Below are 15,405 nucleotides of genomic sequence, written 5' to 3'. Positions count from 1 at the left end.
ACACACTACTAGAAACACAATACTAAATGCTAACACACTACTAGAAACACAATACTAAATACTAACACACTACTAGAACCACAATACTAAATACTAACACAATACTAGAACCACAATACTAAATACTAACACACTACTAAAACCACAATACTAAATACTAACACACTACTAGAAACACAATACTAAATACTAACACACTACTAGAAACACAACACTAAACACACGTCACCCATGCTAATGGTCATGGACGTAAATGGTAATGCCATCTATCCAGGGTTTCTGTGTTTTACAATGTCTGAATATATACTTACATTTTGTACCATCCTCCTACAGCTTTAGTTCTGTGGAAAATGCAAAAAAACATTACATTTGGTAATTTATGCAAAACTGTGTATTTTGTTAGTAGCAGAGTTAAGGATAAACACTCGTTACCGAGCAACCAGAGCAAGGAGGAACAACCATAACGTAGTTTATCACGGGACATGGGATGTGGCTCCTCCCCCTCCTCCTCTCCCCTCCTCCCCCAACCAGAGCAAGGAGGAACAACCATAACGTAGTTTATCACGGGACATGGGATGTGGCTCCTCCCCCTCCTCCTCTCCCCTCCTCCCCCAACCAGAGCAAGGAGGAACAACCATAACGTAGTTTACCAAGGGACATGGGATGTGGCTCCTCCCCCTCCTCCTCTCCCCTCCTCCCCCAACCAGAGCAAGGAGGAACAACCATAACGTAGTTTATCAAGGGACATGGGATGTGGCTCCTCCCCCTCCTCCTCTCCCCTCCTCCCCCAACCAGAGCAAGGAGGAACAACCATAACGTAGTTTACCAAGGGACATGGGATGTGGCTCCTCCCCCTCCTCCTCTCCCCTCCTCCCCCAACCAGAGCAAGGAGGAACAACCATAACGTAGTTTACCAAGGGACATGGGATGTGGCTCCTCCCCCTCCTCCTCTCCCCTCCTCCCCCAACCAGAGCAAGGAGGAACAACCATAACGTAGTTTATCAAGGGACATGGGATGTGGCTCCTCCCCCTCCTCCTCTCCCCTCCTCCCCCAACCAGAGCAAGGAGGAACAACCATAACGTAGTTTATCAAGGGACATGGGATGTGGCTCTGACATTTAACATCTCTGATCATTTGATTTGTTGTTTTGATACCGGAAATATAAATTACCCCCCTTCTTCTTTCTCCCCCCTCCTCTCCCCTCCTCCTCCCCCTCTCCCCTCCTCCTCTCCCCTCCTCCCCCCCTCTTCCTCCTCCTCTCCCCTCCTCCCCCTCTCCCCTCCTCCTCTCCCCTCCTCCCCCCCTCTTCCTCCTCCTCTCCCCTCCTCCCCCCCTCTCCCCTCCTCCTCTCCCCTCCTCCCCCCCTCTTCCTTCTCCTCTCCCCTCCTCGTCCCCCTCTCCCCTCCTCCTCTCCCCTCCTCCCCCTCTCCCTCCTCCTCTCCCCTCCTCCCCCCCTCTTCCTCCTCCTCTCCCCTCCTCCTCCCCCTCTCCCCTCCTCCCCCTCTCCCTCCTCCTCTCCCCTCCTCCTCCCCCTCTCCCCTCCTCCTCCTCCTCTCCCCTCCTCCTCTCCCCTCCTCCTCCTCCTCTCCCTCCTCCTCCCCCTCTCCCTCCTCCTCTTCCCTCCTCCTCCTCCTCTCCCCTCCTCCTCCCCCTCTCCCCTCCTCCTCCTCCTCTCGCCTCCTCCTCTCCCCTCCTCCTCCCCCTCTCCCCTCCTCCTCCCCCTCTCCCCTCCTCCTCTCCCCTCCTCTCCCTCTCCCTCCTCCTCTCCCTCCTCTCCCTCTCCCCTCCTCCTCCCCCTCTCCCCTCCTCCTTTCCCCTCCTCTCCCTCTCCCTCCTCCTCTCCCCTCCTCTCCCTCTCCCCTCCTCCTCCCCCTCTCCCCTCCTCCCCCTCTCCCTCCTCCTCTCCCCTCCTCCTCCCCCTCTCCCCTCCTCCTCCCCCTCTCCCCCCCTCCTCTCCCCTCCTCTCCCTCTCCCTCCTCCTCTCCCCTCCTCCTCCTCCTCTCCCCTCATCTCCCCTCCTCCTCCTCCTCCTCTCCCCTCCTCCTCTTCCAGGACTCTGAGTATGTGGTAGCAGAGCGTAACTTTGTGACAGACGAGCGTCCTCTGCTCGCTTTCCATAAAGGTGACATCATCAGGCTGCAGGTCACGGAAGGACTGGAAAAGGGTGAGCCCCGCAACCTGATGACATCGCAGCCCAACACACATACGTCCTCTAACTATAACTGTGTGTGTGTGTGTGTGTGTGTGTGTGTGTGTGTGTGTATGTGTGTGTGTGTTACAGGGTACAGCTATGGCTCTGTTGTGAGGAAGAAGGTGGTGTTTCTGGAGGAGATGAAGAGAGACACGCCAGACTTTGGTGAGACGACATCTCTCTCTCCTCTTCCTCCACCTCATCTCTCTCTCCTCTTCCTCCACCTCATCTCTCTCCTCTTCCTCCACCTCATCTCATCTCTCTCTCCTCTTCCTCCACCCCATCTCTCTCTCCTCTTCCTCCACCTCATCTCCTTCTCCTCTTCCTCCACCTCATCTCCTTCTCCTCTTCCTTCACCTCATCTCTCTCTCTCCTCTTCCTCCACCTCATCGATCTCCTCTTCCTCCACCTCATCTCTCTCTCCTCTTCATTCACCTCATCTCTCTCTCCTCTTCCTTCACCTCATCTCTCTCTCTCCTCTTCCTCCACCTCATCGATCTCCTCTTCCTCCACCTCATCTCTCTCTCCTCTTCATTCACCTCATCTCTCTCTCCTCTTCCTTCACCTCATCTCTCTCTCTCCTCTTCCTCCACCTCATCGATCTCCTCTTCCTCCACCTCATCTCTCTCTCCTCTTCATTCACCTCATCTCTCTCTCCTCTTCCTCCACCTCATCTCCTTCTCCTCTTCCTCCACCTCATCTCCTTCTCCTCTTCCTTCACCTCATCTCTCTCTCTCCTCTTCCTCCACCTCATCGATCTCCTCTTCCTCCACCTCATCTCTCTCTCTCCTCTTCCTCCACCTCATCGATCTCCTCTTCCTCCACCTCATCTCTCTCTCCTCTTCATTCACCTCATCTCTCTCTCCTCTTCCTTCACCTCATCTCTCTCTCTCCTCTTCCTCCACCTCATCGATCTCCTCTTCCTCCACCTCATCTCTCTCTCCTCTTCATTCACCTCATCTCTCTCTCCTCTTCCTTCACCTCATCTCTCTCTCCTCTTCCTTCACCTCATCTCTCCATCCGTCTCTCCTGTGTGTGTTTCCCCTGTCTATTTTTCTACCAGGTTGGAAGTTTGGAGGGGTGTTTGGTCGTGCAGGGGCATTCCCGACAGATTGTGTCCGTCCCGTCGCCGCCCCTGACTTCCTGTCTCTCCCGGTCGACCGCAGGGCGGAGCTTAAAGGAGGAGCAGGGCGGGTTGCCGTGACATCAGCTATGGCTGTGGCCGTGGCGTCCAGCGCGGCCGCTCACGAGATTGACCCCACCCTGGAGGTACGCACTGATACACACACTGTAGTACACCAGATAGACCCCACCCTGGAGGTACGCACTGATACACACACTGTAGTACAGGAGATAGACCCCACCCTGGAGGTACACACTGATACACACACTGTAGTACAGGAGATAGACCCCACTCTGGAGGTACACACTGATACACACACTGTAGTACAGGAGATAGACCCCACCCTGGAGGTACACACTGATACACACACTGTAGTACAGGAGATAGACCCCACCCTGGAGGTACGCACTGATACACACACTGTAGTACAGGAGATAGACCCCACTCTGGAGGTACGCACTGATACACACACTGTAGTACAGGAGATAGACCCCACCCTGGAGGTACACACTGATACACACACTGTAGTACAGGAGATAGACCCCACCCTGGAGGTACACACTGATACACACACTGTAGTACACCAGATAGACCCCACCCTGGAGGTACACACTGATACACACACTGTAGTACAGGAGATAGACCCCACCCTGGAGGTACACACTGATACACACACTGTAGTACAGGAGATAGACCCCACCCTGGAGGTACACACTGATACACACACTGTACCACTGTACTAGTATACTACTGTACAACTATACTACAATACCACTGTACTGCCATACTACTGTACTAGTATACTACTGTACTACTGTGCTAATATACTACTATACTACTGTACTACTATACTACTGTACTATTATACTACAATACCACTGTACTGCCATACTACTGGACTGGTAAACTACTGTACTACTGTACTACTCTACTGGTGTACTAGTATACTACTGTACTAGTATATTACTATACTACTGTACTACTGTACTACTGTACTAGTATATTACTATACTACTGTACTAGTATATTACTATACTACTGTACTAGTATATTACTATACTACTGTACTGTAGTATATTACTATTACTATTACTATTACTATTACTATTACTGTTCCACTGTACTATACATGTTGCTGTGGTTTAGGAGGGGTTTGATGAGGTCCTAGAGGTCAACGAGAGTGTTCTGTACTACTGTATACATGTTGCTGTGGTTTAGGAGGGGTTTGATGAGGTCCTAGAGGTCAACGAGAGCGTTCTGTACTACTGTATACATGTTGCTGTGGTTTAGGAGGGGTTTGATGAGGTCCTAGAGGTCAACGAGAGCGTTCTGTACTACTGTATACATGTTGCTGTGGTTTAGGAGGGGTTTGATGAGGTCCTAGAGGTCAACGAGAGCGTTCTGTACTACTGTATACATGTTGCTGTGGTTTAGGAGGGGTTTGATGAGGTCCTAGAGGTCAACGAGAGCGTTCTGTACTACTGTATACATGTTGCTGTGGTTTAGGAGGGGTTTGATGAGGTCCTAGAGGTCAACGAGAGCGTTCTGTACTACTGTATACATGTTGCTGTGGTTTAGGAGGGGTTTGATGAGGTCCTAGAGGTCAACGAGAGCGTTCTGTACAACTGTATACATGTTGCTGTGGTTTAGGAGGGGTTTGATGAGGTCCTAGAGGTCAACGAGAGCGTTCTGTACTACTGTATACATGTTGCTGTGGTTTAGAAGGGGTTTGATGAGGTCCTAGAGGTCAACGAGAGCGTTCTGTACTACTGTATACATGTTGCTGTGGTTTAGGAGGGGTTTGATGAGGTCCTAGAGGTCAACGAGAGCGTTCTGTACTACTGTATACATGTTGCTGTGGTTTAGGAGGTGTTTGATGAGGTCCTAGAGGTCTACAAGAGCGTTCTGTACTACTGTATACATGTTGCTGTGGTTTAGGAGGGGTTTGATGAGGTCCTAGAGGTCTACAAGAGCATTCTGTACTACTGTATACATGTTGCTGTGGTTTAGGAGGGGTTTGATGAGGTCCTAGAGGTCTACAAGAGCGTTCTGTACTACTGTATACATGTTGCTGTGGTTTAGGAGGTGTTTGATGAGGTCCTAGAGGTTGACGAGAGCGTTCTGTACTACTGTACTACTGTATACATGTTGCTGTGGTTTAGGAGGGGTTTGATGAGGTCCTAGAGGTCGATGAGAGCGTTCTGCAGGACACGCGGTACGATATGGTGGAGTTCGCAAAGAAATACTTCAGACAACCGGCTGCTAAGGGGTAAGCACACATACACCATAAATACACACATACAACACACACACACCACTCACACACATATCAAACACTCACACACACACACATCAAACACACACACACACATCAAACACACACACCACACACTCACACACACATCAAACACACACACACACACACATCAAACACACACACACACATCAAACACACACACACACACACACACATCAAACACACACACCACTCACACACCTTCCACTGTGTCCTTCAGAAGTGAGTGTTTATCTGTGGTTCCTCCCCACAGGGCCTCTGTGAAGTCCAAGAAGCCCAAAGATACCAGAGATCCCTTTGAAATGGTCAGGTTCTCCAAGGTAACACATTATGACACAATATAACACATTATGACACATTATAACACATTATAACACAATATAACACATTATAACACAATATAACACATCAAGTTCTCCAGGGTAACAGATTATACCACATTATAACACATAACACATCACACATTATAACACATTATAACACATTATAACACATTATAACACATTATAACACATAACACATAACACATTATAACACATTATATCACATTATAACACATTATAACACATTATAACACATAACACATAACACATTATAACACATTATAACACATTATATCACATTATAACACATTATAACACATTATAACACATTATGACACATTATAACACATTATAACACATTATAACACATCAAGTTCTCCAAGGTAACACATTATAACACATCAGGTTCTCCAAGGTAACAGATTATACCACATTATAACACATAACACATTACACATTATATCACATTATAACACATTATAACACATTATAACACATTATAACACATTATAACACATTATATCACATTATAACACATAATAACACATCAAGTTCTCCAAGGTAACACATTATAACACATCAGGTTCTCCATGGTAACACATTATAACACATTATAACACATTATAACACATTATATCACATTATAACACAATATAACACATCAAGTTCTCCAGGGTAACAGATTATACCACATTATAACACAGAACACATAACACATTATAACACATTATAACACATTATAACACATTATAACACATTATATCACATTATAACACATAATAACACATCAAGTTCTCCAAGGTAACACATTATAACACATAACACATTATAACACATTATATCACATTATAACACATTATAACACATTATAACACATTATATCACATTATATCACATTATAACACATTATAACACATTATATCACATTATAACACATTATATCACCTTATAACACATTATAACACATAATAACACATCAAGTTCTCCAAGGTAACACATTATAACACATCAAGTTCTCCAAGGTAACACATTATAACACATCAAGTTCTCCATGGTAACAGATTATAACACATCAAGTTCTCCATGGTAACAGATTATAACACATTCTAACACATTATAACACCTACCCTAACTTTTTTATTATACTTCTCATGAGCCTTAAGTAGTTAACTATAGTTCCATTATATCTCTCCATCCCCCCCCCCCCCCCCCCCCCCCCCAGTCTCCACTGTCTGAATCTCTGATAGAGTTCACTGATCCTGCTATGAACAGAGTGGCTACAGACATCTTCCTATGTAAGTTATATGTCACACTATGTCATGCTATATCGTGCTATGTCATTTTATGCCTTTTTCATGTCATTTCATGTCATGTGCCATTATGTTAAGTCATGGTATGTCATGTCCTACTACGTCCTGCTATGTCATGTTCATAGCGGTGATGCGTTTTATGGGAGACCACCCCCTGAAGGGCCTGACAGAACAAGAAGTAGTCAACACCTTCCTGAAGGTAACACCCACACCGTTAACGGTTGGTGGTTTTGTGTTGTGTTTCCGGCGTCTCTGTGATGTGTGTGTTCTCCCTCTCTCTAGCTGATTGGACAGTTTGGTCTGATGAAGGATGAAGCCTACTGTCAAATCCTCAAACAGATTACGGGAAACACCAGCTCTAAACCGTAAGACCCTAACTCTAACCCCTGACCTCTGACCCTACAGTCAACACTTCAAACAGATTACAGGAAACACCAGCTCTAAACCGTAAGACCCTAACTCTAACCCCCTGACCTCTGACCCCTGACCCTACAGTCAACACCTCAAACAGATTACAGGAAACACCAGTTCTAAACCGTAAGACCCTAACTCTAACCCCTGACCCCTGACCCTACAGTCAACACTTCAAACAGATTACATGAAACACCAGTTCTAAACCGTAAGACCCTAACTCTGACCCCCTGACCTCTGACCCCTGACCCTACAGTCAACACCTCAAACAGATTACAGGAAACACCAGTTCTAAACCGTAAGACCCTAACTCTAACCCCTGACCCTACAGTCAACACCTCAAACAGATTACAGGAAACACCAGTTCTAAACTGTAAGACCCTAACTCTAATCACTGACCTTTAACCCCTGACCTCTAACCCCTGACCTCTAACTCTAATCCTGACCTCTGACTCTGACCTCTAACCTTGAACCTCTAACCTTAAGGGACAGTTGTCAGCGTGGCTGGAGGTTGCTTTACATCCTGACTGCGTTCCATCGTTGCTCTGAGGTCCTGAAGCCCTTCCTGTTGAAGTTCCTACAGAACGCCTCCCGCAGCCAGGGAGTAGTGTTTCAGGGTAGGTGCCTTCCTGTTCCAGGGTAGGTGTCTTCCTGTTCCAGGGTGGGTGTCTTCCTGTTTCAGGGTAGGTGTCTTCCTGTTTCAGGGTAGGTGTCTTCCTGTTTCAGGGTAGGTGTCTTCCTGTTTCAGGGTAGGTGTCTTCCTGTTCCAGGGTAGGTGTCTTCCTGTTTCAGGGTAGGTGTCTTCCTGTTCCAGGGTGGGTGTCTTCCTGTTCTAGGGTAGGTGCCTCCCGCAGCCAGGGAGTAGTGTTTCAGGGTAGGTGTCTTCCTGTTCCAGGGTAGGTGTCTTCCTGTTCCAGGGTAGGTGTCTTCCTGTTCCAGGGTAGGTGTCTTCCTGTTCCAGGGTAGGTGACTTCCTGTTCCAGGGTAGGTGTCTTCCTGTTCCAGGGTAGGTGTCTTCCTGTTCCAGGGTAGGTGCCTTCCTGTTCCAGGGTGGGTGTCTTCCTGTTTCAGGGTAGGTGTCTTCCTGTTTCAGGGTAGGTGTCTTCCTGTTTCAGGGTAGGTGTCTTCCTGTTCCAGGGTAGGTGTCTTCCTGTTTCAGGGTAGGTGTCTTCCTGTTTCAGGGTAGGTGTCTTCCTGTTTCAGGGTAGGTGTCTTCCTGTTCCAGGGTAGGTGTCTTCCTGTTTCAGGGTAGGTGTCTTCCTGTTCCAGGGTGGGTGTCTTCCTGTTCTAGGGTAGGTGCCTCCCGCAGCCAGGGAGTAGTGTTTCAGGGTAGGTGTCTTCCTGTTCCAGGGTAGGTGTCTTCCTGTTCCAGGGTAGGTGTCTTCCTGTTCCAGGGTAGGTGCCTTCCTGTTCCAGGGTAGGTGCCTTCCTGTTCCAGGGTGGGTGTCTTCCTGTTTCAGGGTAGGTGTCTTCCTGTTTCAGGGTAGGTGTCTTCCTGTTTCAGGGTAGGTGTCTTCCTGTTCCAGGGTAGGTGTCTTCCTGTTTCAGGGTAGGTGTCTTCCTGTTCCAGGGTGGGTGTCTTCCTGTTCTAGGGTAGGTGCCTCCCGCAGCCAGGGAGTAGTGTTTCAGGGTAGGTGTCTTCCTGTTCCAGGGTAGGTGTCTTCCTGTTCCAGGGTAGGTGTCTTCCTGTTCCAGGGTAGGTGTCTTCCTGTTCCAGGGTAGGTGACTTCCTGTTCCAGGGTAGGTGTCTTCCTGTTCCAGGGTAGGTGTCTTCCTGTTCCAGGGTAGGTGCCTTCCTGTTCCAGGGTGGGTGTCTTCCTGTTTCAGGGTAGGTGTCTTCCTGTTTCAGGGTAGGTGTCTTCCTGTTTCAGGGTAGGTGTCTTCCTGTTCCAGGGTAGGTGTCTTCCTGTTTCAGGGTAGGTGTCTTCCTGTTTCAGGGTAGGTGTCTTCCTGTTTCAGGGTAGGTGTCTTCCTGTTCCAGGGTAGGTGTCTTCCTGTTTCAGGGTAGGTGTCTTCCTGTTCCAGGGTGGGTGTCTTCCTGTTCTAGGGTAGGTGCCTCCCGCAGCCAGGGAGTAGTGTTTCAGGGTAGGTGTCTTCCTGTTCCAGGGTAGGTGTCTTCCTGTTCCAGGGTAGGTGTCTTCCTGTTCCAGGGTAGGTGCCTTCCTGTTCCAGGGTAGGTGCCTTCCTGTTCCAGGGTGGGTGTCTTCCTGTTTCAGGGTAGGTGTCTTCCTGTTTCAGGGTAGGTGTCTTCCTGTTTCAGGGTAGGTGTCTTCCTGTTTCAGGGTAGGTGTCTTCCTGTTCCAGGGTAGGTGTCTTCCTGTTCCAGGGTAGGTGTCTTCCTGTTTCAGGGTAGGTGTCTTCCTGTTTCAGGGTAGGTGTCTTCCTGTTTCAGGGTAGGTGTCTTCCTGTTCCAGGGTAGGTGTCTTCCTGTTTCAGGGTAGGTGTCTTCCTGTTCCAGGGTAGGTGTCTTCCTGTTTCAGGGTAGGTGTCTTCCTGTTTCAGGGTAGGTGTCTTCCTGTTTCAGGGTAGGTGTCTTCCTGTTCCAGGGTAGGTGTCTTCCTGTTTCAGGGTAAGTGTCTTCCTGTTTCAGGGTAGGTGTCTACCTGTTTCAGGGTAGGTGTCTTCCTGTTTCAGGGTAGGTATCTTCCTGTTTCAGGGTAGGTGTCTACCTGTTTCAGGATAGGTATGTTGTTAATGTCTATTCTCCAGGTAATGGTGCTGTGTATTGATAGGTATATTGTTAGTGTGTATTCTCCAGGTAATGTCTCTGTGTATTACTAGGTATATTGTTAATGTGTATTCTCCAGGTAATGGTGCTGTGTATTGATAGGTATATTGTTAACATGTTCACCATAGGCATATCAAAGGCTTGTGAGCAGAACCTGAGGAAGACCTATCGGTACGGAGGACGCATCATTCCTCCCAGCAGCATGGAACTGAAAGCTATGGTGGTTAGTTCTCACCTCTCATGCCTAACTCCTAACCTTAACCCTTTACCCCTGGTCCTTACCCTTGACCTCTGACCTGTGGTGCACAGTAATGATCACTAGCATTGGAACATTCCTTCCAAAATTTAGTATGAAAAATGTACAAATAGTTTGGATAGCGCATGACCTCTAACGTCTAACCCATGACCTCTAACGTCTAACCCCTGACCTCTAATGTCTAACCCCTGACCTCTAATTTCTAACCCTGACCTCTAATGTCTAACCCCTGAACTCTAATGTCTAACTCCTGACCTCTAATGTCTAACCCCTGACCTCTAATGTCTAACCTCTAACGTCTAACCCATGACCTCTACTGTCTAACCCCTGACCTCTAATGTCTAACCCCTGACCTCTAATTTCTAACCCTGACCTCTAACGTCTAACCCCTGACCTCTAATGTCTAACTCCTGACCTCTAATGTCTAACCCCTGACCTCTAATGTCTAACCCCTGACCTCTAATGTCTAACCTCTAACGTCTAACCCCTGACCTCTACTGTCTAACCCCTGACCTCTACTGTCTAACCCCTGACCTCTAATGTCTAAACCCTGACCTCTAATGTCTAACCCCTGACCTCTACTGTTTAACCCCTGACCTCTAATGTCTAAGCCCTGACCTCTAACGTCTAACCCCTGACCTCTACTGTCTAACCCCTGACCTCTAATGTCTAACCCCTGACCTCTAATTTCTAACCCTGACCTCTAACGTCTAACCCCTGAACTCTAATGTCTAACTCCTGACCTCTAATGTCTAACCCCTGACCTCTAATGTCTAACCCCTGACCTCTAATGTCTAACCTCTAACGTCTAACCCCTGACCTCTACTGTCTAACCCCTGACCTCTACTGTCTAACCCCTGACCTCTAATGTCTAAACCCTGACCTCTAATGTCTAACCCCTGACCTCTACTCTTTAACCCCTGACCTCTAACATCTAACCCCTGATCTCTAACGTCTAAGCCCTGACCTCTAATGTCAAACCCCTGAACTCTAATGTCTAACCCCTGACCTCTAACATCTAACCCCTGACCTCTAATGTCTAACCCCTGACCTCTAATGTCTAAGCCCTGACCTCTACTGTTTAACCCCTGAGCTCTAATGTTTAACCCCTGACCTCTAATGTCTAACCCCTGACCTCTAATGTCTAACCCCTGACCTCTACAGTTTAACCCCTGACCTCTGTCTAACCCCTGACGTCTAACCCCTGACCTCTAATGTCTGACCCCTGACCTCTACTGTCTAACCCCTGACCTCTACTGTCTAACCCCTGATGTCTAACCCCTGACCTCTATTGTTTAATCCCTGACCTCTAATGTCTAACCCCTGATTTCTAACCCCTGACCTCTACTGTCTAACCCCTGACCTCTAATGTCTAACCCCTGACCTCTACTGTCTAACCCCTGACCTCTACTGTCTAACCTCTGACCTCTAATGTCTAATCCCTGATCTCTAATGTCTAACTGCTGACCTCTACTGTTTAACCCCTGACCTCTAATGTCTAAGCCCTGACCTCTAACGTCTAACCCCTGACCTCTACTGTCTAACCCCTGACCTCTAATGTCTAACCACTGACCTCTAATGTCTAACCGCTGACCTCTAATGTCTAACCCCTGACCTCTAACAGGCGGGGAGGAGCTCCAAGCGACAACTGTTCCTGTTCCCAGGAGGCATCGAACGGCACCTGAAGATCAAGACGTGCTCTGTGAGTCTCCTAGACTGTGTCTGTTCCCTTCTGTCTCAGTCAGTCTCCTAGACTGTGTCTGTTCCCTTCTGTCTCAGTCAGTCTCCTAGACTGTGTCTGTTCCCTTCTGTCTCTGAGTCTACTAGACTGTGTTGTTCCCTTCTGTCTCTGAGTCTACTAGACTGTGTCTGTTCCCTTCTGTCTCTGAGTCTACTAGACTGTGTCTGTTCCCTTCTGTCTCTGAGTCTACTAGACTGTGTCTGTTCCCTTCTGTCTCTGAGTCTACTAGACTGTGTCTGTTCCCTTCTGTCTCTGAGTCTACTAGACTGTGTCTGTTCCCTTCTGTCTCTGAGTCTACTAGACTGTGTCTGTTCCCTTCTGTCTCTGAGTCTACTAGACTGTGTCTGTTCCCTTCTGTCTCTGAGTCTACTAGACTGTGTCTGATCCCTTCTGTCTCTGTCAGTCTACTAGACTGTGTCTGTTCTCTTCTGTCTCTGAGTCTACTAGACTGTGTCTGTTCCCTTCTGTCTCTGTCAGTCTACTAGACTGTGTCTGATCCCTTCTGTCTCTGAGTCTACTAGACTGTGTTGTTCCCTTCTGTCTCTGTCAGTCTACTAGACTGTGTTGTTCCCTTCTGTCTCTGAGTCTACTAGACTGTGTCTGTTCCCTTCTGTCTCTGTCAGTCTACTAGACTGTGTCTGTTCCCTTCTGTCTCTGAGTCTACTAGACTGTGTTGTTCCCTTCTGTCTCTGAGTCTACTAGACTGTGTCTGTTCCCTTCTGTCTCTGTCAGTCTACTAGACTGTGTCTGTTCCCTTCTGTCTCTGTCAGTCTACTAGACTGTGTCTGTTCTCTTCTGTCTCTGAGTCTACTAGACTGTGTCTGTTCCCTTCTGTCTCTGTCAGTCTACTAGACTGTGTCTGTTCCCTTCTGTCTCTGAGTCTACTAGACTGTGTCTGTTCCCTTCTGTCTCTGAGTCTACTAGACTGTGTCTGTTCTCCTCTGTCTCTGAGTCTACTAGACTGTGTTGTTCCCTTCTGTCTCTGAGTCTACTAGACTGTGTTGTTCCCTTCTGTCTCTGAGTCTACTAGACTGTGTCTGTTCCCTTCTGTCTCTGTCAGTCTACTAGACTGTGTCTGTTCCCTTCTGTCTCTGTCAGTCTACTAGACTGTGTTGTTCCCTTCTGTCTCTGAGTCTACTAGACTGTGTCTGTTCCCTTCTGTCTCTGTCAGTCTACTAGACTGTGTCTGTTCCCTTCTGTCTCTGTGAGTGTCCTAGACTGTGTCTGTTCCCTTCTGTCTCTGTGAGTGTCCTAGACTGTGTCTGTTCTCCTCTGTCTCTGAGTCTACTAGACTGTGTCTGTTCTCCTCTGTCTCTGTCAGTCTACTAGACTGTGTTGTTCCCTTCTGTCTCTGAGTCTACTAGACTGTGTCTGTTCCCTTCTGTCTCTGTCAGTCTACTAGACTGTGTCTGTTCCCTTCTGTCTCTGTGAGTGTCCTAGACTGTGTCTGTTCCCTTCTGTCTCTGTGAGTGTCCTAGACTGTGTCTGTTCTCCTCTGTCTCTGAGTCTACTAGACTGTGTCTGTTCCCTTCTGTCTCTGTCAGTCCACTAGACTGTGTCTGTTCCCTTCTGTCTCTGTCAGTCTACTAGACTGTGTTGTTCCCTTCTGTCTCTGAGTCTACTAGACTGTGTTGTTCCCTTCTGTCTCTGAGTCTACTAGACTGTGTCTGTTCTCCTCTGTCTCTGAGTCTACTAGACTGTATCTGTTCTCTTCTGTCTCTGTGAGTGTCTGTGTTCTTTGGAGGATTTCTGTAATAATGTTATGTTCTGTATATCTCTCTCTGTGTATTACAGTGGGTTCTGATCATGTTCTGTTCTGTATATCTCTCTCTGTGTATTACAGTGGGTTCTGATCATGTTCTGTTCTGTATATCTCTCTCTGTGTATTACAGTGGGTTCTGATCATGTTCTGTTCTGTATATCTCTCTCTGTGTATTACAGTGGTTTCTGATCATGTTCTGTTCTGTATATCTCTCTCTGTGTATTACGGTGGGTTCTGATCATGTTCTGTTCTGTATATCTCTCTCTGTGTATTACAGTGGGTTCTGATCATGTTCTGTTCTGTATATCTCTCTCTGTGTATTACAGTGGGTTCTGATCATGTTCTGTTCTGTATATCTCTCTCTGTGTATTACAGTGGGTTCTGATCATGTTATGTTCTGTATATCTCTCTCTGTGTATTACAGTGGTTTCTGATCATGTTCTGTTCTGTATATCTCTCTCTGTATTTTACAGTGGTTTCTGATCATGTTCTGTTGTGTGTAACTCTGTGTATTACAGTGGGTTCTGATCATGTTCTGTTGTGTGTAACTCTGTGTATTACAGTGGGTTCTGATCATGTTCTGTTCTGTATATCTCTCTCTGTTTTACAGTGGTTTCTGATCATGTTCTGTTGTGTGTATCTCTCTCTCTGTTTTACAGTGGGTTCTGATCATGTTCTGTTGTGTGTATCTCTCTCTCTGTTTTACAGTGGTTTCTGATCATGTTCTGTTGTGTGTATTACAGTGGGTTCTGATCATGTTCTGTTGTGTGTAACTCTCTCTCTCTGTGTATTACAGTGGTTTCTGATCATGTTCTGTTGTGTGTAACTCTCTCTCTCTGTGTATTACAGTGGTTTCTGATCATGTTCTGTTGTGTGTAACTCTCTCTCTCTGTGTATTACAGTGGTTTCTGATCATGTTCTGTTGTGTGTATCTCTCTCTCTGTTTTACAGTGGGTTCTGATCATGTTCTGTTGTGTGTAACTCTCTCTCTGTTTTACAGTGGTTTCTGATCATGTTCTGTTGTGTGTATCTCTCTCTCTGTTTTACAGTGGTTTCTGATCATGTTCTGTTGTGTGTATCTCTCTCTCTGTTTTACAGTGGGTTCTGATCATGTTCTGTTCTGTATATCTCTCTCTGTTTTACAGTGGTTTCTGATCATGTTCTGTTGTGTGTATTACAGTGGTTTCTGATCATGTTCTGTTGTGTGTAACTCTCTCTCTCTCTGTATTACAGTGGGTGCTGATCATTTGTCCTCCTGTGCTG

The 15,405-nt window shown here is 47.2% G+C and overlaps 1 long non-coding RNA gene across 1 annotated transcript; it reads left to right on the top strand.

Moving 5' to 3' along the window:
* Positions 1-7,151: 7,151 nt before the first annotated feature.
* LOC118938109 lies at positions 7,152-7,593 on the top strand. Its single transcript, XR_005035398.1, has 3 exons — positions 7,152-7,229; positions 7,370-7,443; positions 7,527-7,593. It is a non-coding gene; the product is annotated as an uncharacterized LOC118938109 (long non-coding RNA).
* Positions 7,594-15,405: the final 7,812 nt, after the last annotated feature.

Source organism: Oncorhynchus mykiss, chromosome 13 (assembly GCF_013265735.2).
Source record: "Oncorhynchus mykiss isolate Arlee chromosome 13, USDA_OmykA_1.1, whole genome shotgun sequence".
NCBI lineage: Eukaryota > Metazoa > Chordata > Actinopteri > Salmoniformes > Salmonidae > Oncorhynchus > Oncorhynchus mykiss.
This window is presented reverse-complemented; position numbering and strand designations above follow the sequence as displayed.